Source organism: Dipodomys spectabilis, unplaced genomic scaffold, assembly GCF_019054845.1.
Source record: "Dipodomys spectabilis isolate Male_0828 unplaced genomic scaffold, ASM1905484v1 ptg000069l, whole genome shotgun sequence".
Classification (NCBI taxonomy): Eukaryota; Metazoa; Chordata; class Mammalia; order Rodentia; family Heteromyidae; genus Dipodomys; species Dipodomys spectabilis.
The window spans coordinates 6,908,259-6,917,577 of record NW_024870746.1 but is presented as its reverse complement, the minus strand read 5'-3'; the positions used below and the strand labels follow the sequence as shown (position 1 = coordinate 6,917,577).

Genomic DNA, 9,319 nt, shown 5'->3' with positions numbered 1-9,319 from the left:
TTTCCAGGCCTTGTTTATGTGTGCTGGGCAGGATATGGGAGGTGGAGGGAGGTTCCCTGACTGGCCAGGTTGCACCTGAGCCCGTCCCTAACACTGGAGGTGAAGTCAAGGACATCAACGGCTGTAGCTGCTCCAGTGCAAAGAGTGAAACTGGGTTTTGGACCTCATTCCAGCCCGAGGTTCAGGAGTCTCACATAGGTCCAGCCATTCACCCCTATAGGCCAAGTAAAACTACATGGTGTGAAGGTCAGGGAAAGATTTGTTGCAAGGTAGCCATGGGAAGACAGCACTTCAACACATCCTTTGCTCTCTTCGAGGGCTACAGATAATTAACTCACGACAAATAGGGAGAACTGGGAGTAGGGGGTAAGAAAGATTTGCATAGTTCCTAAGTCACAGGTATGACTGGGTTCAGTCTTTGTCTCTGGAACTTAGTACCTTTTCACTTATTCTCTTCCAAGATGATAAGAAGATGGCATATCTTGTCAGAAGGGTGGTTTGCCTTTGTCACAGATGTTTATTGGTGAGTTCTCTTCTTCCCGGAGCCCAAGGTAACTGTAGAATGCCTGCAGCTGGGAATGGCTCACATCAAAGAACACACGTGCCAGGTGTGTGTGTGGTGGGCTGAGTGTCCAGCTCTTAGTGAGTTCACGGGTCCAGCAAAACTATCTTTTAAGTTGTGTCTTGCAAAAGGAGCACTGTGTTGGTGAGCAGCATGGGGACCAGCACTTCTGTGAACACGTAAGTGGGTGATGATGGGAATCTGCTTTGCTCTCATGACTCCATGTTGCTCCTCTCTTGGCCCATTCTTTTTATGTATCCAAAGACTCTATAAGAAGGACTTGTTTCTCCCCCCTTGGCCCAATCTTGCTATGTATCCAAAGATGGAATATGAAGAATTGACTCCCACCATGTTTTCCCAGGTGCATACAGGTATCAGTCAAGCCACCAAAGATATGCTCAGATTGCCTGACACAGGCTGGGCAATCTGACCTGAGCCTGGCTGTAAACATTCCATTGTGGGCCTAGCCTGTAAGGCTCTGAGGCCAAGCTATGAGTCCAGGAAAAGGTTAAGAGGTTGGAAGATGAAAAGCTGTATCCTGTGAAGGTCAAACTGTCTAGGAGATAGAGAAATAGAGCTGTTTGAACATTAAAAAGGCTTGAGACCTTCGATAAGGGAATACTTATCTATTCTCTACCTTCTCTACCTGCACCTGCAGTCACCCCCCGCAATACTAAACTCATGGAACCCCTGTCTCCTTGCTCAGACTCTATAAAAACCTTGACTCCAACCCTGCCCCCCTTGACACAACCCCCAAGTCCATGGAAGGTCTGTGTCCCTCCCTGGCAATAAACAGTTGAAATTGAGTCTGGCCTGTTTCCTTCCTTTCTCCTCCATTTTCCTAACAGGTGTCATGGGTAAGGGCTTGCTCTAGGCCAATAAAACCACTTGATCCCCAGTGGTAGAGGAGCCTTCTGTGTGTGTGTGTGTGTGTGTGTGTGTGTGAGAGAGAGAGAGAGAGAGAGAGAGAGAGAGAGAGAGAGAGAGAGAGAGAGAGAGAGAGTGCTCTAAGACCAGGGCCCAAAGTAAGAGCTCCACTGTCCTGCCCATATCCACTCAATGTCTGCAGGACCATTGCAGTGCTGGGGTGATCCACCACAGAGAGAAGGGCCAGGAAAGAGAAACAGGGGTGAGTTTTGCTTTTTTCAGTAGTGAGGATTGAACTCAGGGCTTCAGGCTTGCTCGAGAAGCACTCTTGCCACTGAGCCACACCACCAATCCATACAGGGGTGAATTGTGGAGAACTCTCTTGTCTGCATTTCAGCCTCACTGTGGGTAGAAATCACAACTTTCAGGGTGTACAGGGGAGGACAGCCTGTCCCACCCCAACATAATGGTTTTGGGGTTATTTTTCTCATTCTATTCTTTCTATGGCCCAAAGATCACAACAGGGCCAACCTCCAATATATTTGTTTCTGATGTTATTCAGCTCCTCTAGAGTCCCTGCCCCACCCTACTCTATGCACCTCCACAAAGAGGATTGTGTGGTGCTGGGGCCGAAGTACTCAACGTGATTGTTTTAACTCAGGGCAGGGAGGGTGGTTGGGGAGGGGAAAGCTGGCTCTGGAAGGTCCCTGAGCTTGGAAGCTCATAAACAGCAGCTTGGAAGTCTTGGGGAGAAAGCACGGAGGAAATGATTGGCTGCTCCATGTAGCTGCACACAAGTGGACACTGCTGTGCACAGGTAGGCCTAGGCCTGTTCCTTCCACCATCTCCACTTTCCCTGGTGGCCTCAAAGTCTCTGTGGCTGCTTTGACCTTGCTATGAATCCCAAGGCCTATTCTCTTATTGACGTCAATAACAGATTAACAGAACATGTTTGTATTATTTAAAATGTCCTTATTCCACCCCTGTGTTTGATTCATGAATATAACATTCTAGGTTGGAAACACTTCCACAATTTTTTTTCTTTTTTCTTTTTTCTTTTCGGTTGTGGAGCCTGAACTCTGGGCCTCGGCACTGTCCCTCAGCTCTTCAGCTCAAGGCTAGTGCTCTACCACTTGAGCCACAGCGCCACTTCTGGCATTTTCTGCTTATGTGGTGCTGAGGAATCGAACCCAGGGCCTCATTCATGCAAGGCAAGCACTCTTACCACTGAGCCACCTTCCCAGCCCCACTTCCACAAATTTTTTTTTTGTCACTTGTGGGGCTTGAACTCAGTCTGGGCGTTGTCCCTGGCTCTTTTGCTTAAGGCCAGCACTCTACACCACTTTTGAGCCACAGGGCTACTTCTGGTTTTTGAGTGGCTAATTGGAGATTAAGAGTCTCACAGGGACTTTTCTGCCTGGGCTGGCTTTGAATGGTGATCCTCAGATCTCAGCCTCCTGAGTGGCTAGGGTTACAGGCATGAGCCACTGGTTCCCAGTCCTACTCTTTTTTTGGATAAGGTCTTACTATAGCCAAGGTTGGCTTTGAATTGGGATCCAGCTATTTGAGTTTGATAGTATAGGCATGCACCACCATAGAAAGCATCGTTCTATTGCTTGTTCTAGTGTTGCTGTGAAGGCCAAGTCGTCTGACCCTGGCTTGTATGAGTCTGGGTTCAATCATGCAGTGATTTAAACAGGGAGAGTAGTATAAGGCAGTATTCATCTACATAAAAATTGCTCTTGGATATAAGACGTGTATGTGTGTGTGTGTGTGTGTGTGTGTGTGTGCGTGCGCGTGCATGCGCACACATGTGTGTATGCACTAGTATTGGGGCTTCAACCCTAGGGTTTGAACTCTAGACTTAGCTTTTTTTTTTTTTTTCTGTTTAAGGCTGGCATTCTTCCACTTAAACCATACCTGTACTTCTGGCTTTTTGTTAGTTAATTGGAGTCTCACAGACTTCTTCCCAGGCTGACTTTGAACCTTGATCCTCAAGTCTCAGCCTCCCGAGTAGCTGGGATTACAGGTGTGAACTAGCAGTGCCTGACAATTCTTTTTATTTTATTTTATTCTTTTGCAATGCTGGGGATCAAACCCAGGGCCTCACACATTTTAGCAAAGGGCTCTACTATGGATCTATGCCTTCCCAGTCTGAATGTTCTATGAGGTACCTTTCCTAACGCTGAGAAGTATATGTGAGAAGAATATGTTTGGGAGAGGCTCTGCCCCAGTTTAGGGGTTTAGACCTCATTGGAAAAATTCTGGTGTAGCCAAAATGGTTGGCTGAGAAGTTGGTGGTTTGTTAGGTCAGGGCATGTCTCCAGCTGCTGGGCAGCTCAGGTGAGCCACAACAGCCAATTAGAACACACAAGAGTGGGTGCTGGCCAGGTGGGCCTGGAATGTCCAGTGGTCATGTCAGAAAGGCTGAAGCATCGGTAGAGTAGCAATGGTTGAGTCTGGGGCAGAGCCCTGCAAGATGTGTTTTCCCCACTGTGGACTTGTGGTATAATTGTTGTAACCAGCAGAAACCCCTTTCTTCTTCAAGCAATGTCTTCCCAGAGGTTTCTACTAAAGCCCAAAGAATTCTACCTGTGCTGGGTATGGTGATGTATACCTGGAATCCCAGTACTTGGAAGGCTGAGGTAGGAAAATTGAGAGTTCGAGTCCAGCCTGGGCTACAAAGTGACACCCTGTCTCAACAAAACAAAACAAAAACAAAAACAAAAATAATAAAATGACCTGAGCTGGGCTCACGTCTGTAATCCTAGGTACTCAGAGGCTGAGCTCTGAGGATCTGGGTTCAAAACCAGCCCAGGCAGGAATATCTGTGAATGTCTTATCTCCAATTAACCTCCAGAAATACAGAAGTGATGCTGTGGCTCAAAGTGATAGAGCACTAACCTTGAGTAAAAAAGCTACAGGACAGCACCCAGACTCTTGAGTTCAAGCCTCATAACTGACCAAAAATAAGTAAATAATTAGCGAGGTACCAGTTGCTCATGCCTGTAATCCTAGCTACTCTACTAATCTCAGAGGCTGAGATCTGAGGATCGTGATTCAAAGCCAGCCTGGGCAGAAAAGTCCGTGAGACTCTTATCTCCAAAAACAGGAAAAGTAGTGCTGTGGCTCAAATGGTAGAGCACTCGCCTTGAGCTGAAGAGCTGAGGGACAGTGCCCAGGCCCAGAGTCCAAGCCTCACAACCATAAATAAATAAATAAATGCATTAAAAAAATAAGTGCTTGCTTCAGCAGCACATATACTAAAATTGGAATGATACAGAGAAGATTAGCATGAGGAGGATCAAGTGAGAAATCATTTACCTAGAATTAAGACACCCCCTGGAAGCCGAGTGTGGGAAGTGCTTGATGGGGGACACTTGCCAGGGGAATCCCTGAGTGTCTGGTCTTTACATCTGACTTTTTGCTTTACTCAGATTCCCAGATTTCCAGAAAGGAAATGATCTGACTTCAGAGTTCTAATCTATACAAGAGGCTGAGGCCTATGGGTCTCAGTGTGGAGCTGAGACAAGATCAGCCCTCAAGTTTTCAGGCTAATCAATGTCTTTGTTGTCAAATATGTCTGCTGACCAATGCTGCCCTCTCCTTCCCTGCAGCCCTCCCTTCCCCCCCCAGCCCAGAGACCCTCTGCTCTACCCTGTACAGAGATCGGACCTGCAGATTTCTCTGGGAGGGCAGAAAGGAGAGGCAATCACTCAGTTAAGTAGGGTGAGCTGCTGCTTCTCAGCTTTAACCAATTCTCCTTGCTCACACATGTGCCCGCAGGTACTCACACACATGCCAGCATGCGTACCACACCCACACACCATTCTCTCACACATTCTTTCACATACACGCATTCTCTATCATACCCACCCTATTCCCCCAGTTGTGGAGCTCCTTGGACAGCTGCCCATTTCTGAATCTTTGCGGTATTCTGGGGAGTAATAGGACGCTTCTCAGCTTCCTGGATTTTGTTTTTTATAGTCTCTAAGTCCGTTGCTGTGTAAAACCCAGGTGGTTTCCCCCTGCTCCCATATCTGGCAATCTCAAATCTTCCTTGTCTGTAGAATATGAAAATGTGGAAAGAGGAAGAAAATATACCCAGGGGCCAGAATGTGACGTGTCTGAGTAACTGTACTTTACCCTAGAGGCCACAGGGCTCAGACAGAGCAACTGACTTAATAATAAACTTTGGCAAGTTTATTATCTGCCTACGGGCTTAAACTCTGGGCCTCATGTTCTTGCTCTTGGCTTTTCCTACTCACAGCTGGTGCTCTACCACTTGAGTCATACCTCCAGTCCACTTTTCTGCTGGTTAATTGCACATAGTCTTTTTCTTTTTCTTTTTTTGTTTGGCTGGTTGTGGCTGGTTGTGAATTCTGGTCCTGGGCGTGCTGTTCCTCAGCTCTTCAGCTCAAGGGTAGTACTCTACCACTTGAGCCACAGAACCACTTCCTGCTTTTTCTGTTTATGTGGTACTGGGGAATCGAACCCAGGGCCTCATGCATACAAAGCAAGCACTCTACCACTGAGCCATTTTCCCAGCCCCTGGACATAGTCTTTCTGACTTTTCTTCCCTGGCCAGCTTCAAACTGCTCTCTTCAGATGTCAGCCTCCTGAGTAGCTATGATTATAGGTGTGGGGTGCTCAACTAATCATTTTTTTATTTTTTTAAACGTGTGACAGATTAGACCTTCAATGATGCACCAAACCACAAATAATACTGAACCCTATATGTACAATGTTTTCCTTTCTACAGGATGCCTATGCTAAAGCTCAAGAGATTAGCACAAAATAGCAATCAAGACATCTGTAATACAAGCTATACAAATGACACCTCTGTCTTTTAAAACATCACATTTACTGCACTCAGACTCTGGGGTGATGAGATACGTGAGCTGTTCATGTAGCCACCAGACATTGCCTGAGGTTTTGGGCCTTGGGCTCCATGAACTCTTTTGGCCTACATGCAGCCTGCAGAGGGACCTTCAGGGAAGTGGATGGAGGGAGACTCAAGTTTGTAAAACAGCACATGATTTCAATTCAAACTAACTGGAATTGTCCAGTTAGTTTTCAGACTGAGGATGACCCTAGGTAACCAAGACTGCAGCAGGTAGAGTGATGGGTGAGGCCAGGTACTGTATCACTTCCCTCCATTTGAAACACCTGGGAGACAGGTCCTGGTGGCTCATGCCTGTAATCCTAGCTACTCAGATGGCTAAGATCTGAAGACCCACGATTCAAAGCAGCAAAAAGCCAGAAGTGGGAATGTGACTTAAATGAGAGAAAAAGGCCCTGAGTTTAAGCTGTACTTAGAAAGAAAGGAAAATAAAGAAAGGAGAGAGAGAGAGAAAGAGAGACAGACAGACAGACAGAGAGTCAGAGAGAGAGACAGAGACAGAGACAGACCTGGAGAGGCTGGTTTGTGATTACTGTGCTGGGATTTGAGCCAAGAGCTGGGTACCTAATAGGCAAGCACTTGACCACCGATCTATGCCTGCAGCCTAGTTTTTGTTTTCCTGACTTACAAAAATTAGGCTTATTGAGGCTGGGGTGTAGCTCCACCATTGTGGTGCAGCCCACCCCCTGGTAGGGTTTCCGTCTTCCCATTTCTTTTTCTTTTTGGCTGGAGTGGGGTTTGAACTCAGGACATGTGCTTTCTAGGCAGGTGCTCTGCCACTTGGGCTTCATCTCCAGTCCTGTCTATTTCTTTTCTTTTCTTTCTTTCTGTCTCATGGGGCTTGAACTCTGGGCCTGGCATTGTCCCTCAGCTCTTCAGCTGAAGGCTAGTGCTCTACCACTTGAGCCACACCACCACTTCTGGTTTTCTGGTGGTGAATTGGAGATAAGAGTCTCACGGACTTTCCTGCCCAGGCTGGCTTTGAACTGCAATTCTCAGATCTCAGCCTCTTGAGTAGCTAGGATTACAGGCATGAGCCACCCGCACTCAGCTCCTTCTACTTCTTTTAGATAGTGAGATTCCACTCTGAGGACACGTGGTCAGTCCTGCCATCTGTGAAGATGGACTTGAGTGCCTCTTCCATGGAACCAGGAATTTGTATTCCTCTGCCCTGGGGCCATAACTCTCCACCATGTAGGTGGACTTGTCAACCTGAATGTCTCTCCTGTACGTGGGCTGGATGTACTTCAGGCCAGGCAAGTGCTCTTATGTTTAAGATGACCTGTGTGTCAGCGGGGTGCTGGTGGCTCACGCCTGTAATCCTAGCTAATCCAGAGGCTGAAATCTGAGGATTATGATTTGAAGCTAGCCTGGGCGGGGAAAGTCTGTGAGATTCTTATCTCCAATTAATCACAGAAAAGACCCAGGAGTGGTGCTGTGGCTCAGGTGGTAGAGTGCTAGCTTGAGCTCAGGGACAATGACCAGGCCCAGAGTTCAATCCCCAGGATGGGCAAAACCAAATCAAACCTCTGTGTGTGGTGTGTGTGTGTGTGTGTATGTGTGTGTGTGTGTGTGTGTGTGTGTGTGTTTTAAACTTAGCCTTGGATTTTTTTGATAACTCCTCTACCACTTGGGCCATACTCTCAGTCGGTTGTGGGGCTTGAACTTTGGGTTTGGGCGCTGTCCCTCAGCTCTTCACCCAAGGTGAGCACTCTACCACTTAAGCCACAGTGCCATTTCCAGTTTTCTGGTGGTTAATTGGAGATAAGAGTCTCATGGTGGGGGGGGGGGGGGGGGGAATGTAGTCTTAGAGATGGGAGGGAAGGGATGGGAGGGGAAAAACAAAGGAGGAGGCAACAATGCTTGATAAGAAATGTACTCATTACCTTGCTCATGTAATTGCAACCCCTCTGTACAGTATTTTCACAATAAAAAAACTTATTAAAAAAAAAAGAGTCTCATGGACTTTCCTGCCCAGGCTGGCTTTGAACCACGATCATCAGATCTCAGTCTCCTTAGTAGCTAGGATTACAGCTGTGAGCCACCAGTGTCTAGCTGCATTTTTTTTTTTTTTTTTTTTTTGGGTCCGGTTGTGGGGCCTGAACTCTGGGCCTGGGCGCTGTCCCTCAGCTCTTCAGCTCAAGGCTAGTGCTCTACCACTTGAGCCACAGCGCCACTTCCGGCTTTTTCTTTTTGCTTATGTGGTGCTGAGGAATCGAACCCAGGGCCTTGAGCATGCAAGGCAAGCGCTCTACCACTGAGCCACCTTCCCAGCCCCTGCATTTTTTTTTTAAAGTATGCTGGTATTGGGGCTTGAACTCAAAGTCCTGTACTTGTTTAGCTTTTTTTACTCAAAGCTGGCTGCTGCTGCCGCCGCTGCCACTACTGCTTCTTCTTCTTCTTCTTCTTCTTCCTCTTCTTCTTCTTCTTCTTCTTCTTCTTCTTCTTCTTCTTCTTCTTCTTCTTCTTCTTCTTCTTCTTCTTCTTCTTCTTCTTCTTCTTCTTCCTCCTCCTCCTCCTCTTCCTCCTCCTCCTCCTCCTCCTCCTCCTCCTCCTCCTCCTCCTCCTCCTCCTCCTCTTCTTCCTCCTCCTCCTCCTCCTCCTCCTCCTCCTCCTCCTCCTCCTCTTCCTCCTCCTCCTCCTCCTTCTCCTCCTCCTCTTTTTTTGCCAGTCCTGGGGTTTGAACTCAGGGCATGCACATGCACTGTCCCTAAGCTCCTTTTGCTTAAGGCTAGCACTCTTCCACCTGAGCCACAGTGCCACTTGCAGCTTTTTCTGTTTATGTGGTACTGAGAAATCGAACCCAGGACTTTATGCATGCTAGGCAAATACTCTGCTACTAGGTCACATTTCCAGCCCTCAAGGCTGGCAGTCTACAGCTTGGGTCACATTTCCACTTTTTTGCTGGTTAAGTAGAGATGAGGGTCTCTCAGATTTGTCTTCCCAGGTTAGTTTCAAACTTGGCCCTTAAATCTCAGCCTCTTGAG

The 9,319-nt window shown here is 47.4% G+C and overlaps 1 pseudogene; it reads left to right on the top strand.

Annotated features, from left to right (window-relative positions):
* The first annotated feature begins 4,668 nt into the window (after window positions 1-4,668).
* On the top strand, window positions 4,669-4,761 carry LOC122109774 (annotated as a pseudogene).
* The last annotated feature ends 4,558 nt before the right edge of the window (window positions 4,762-9,319 follow it).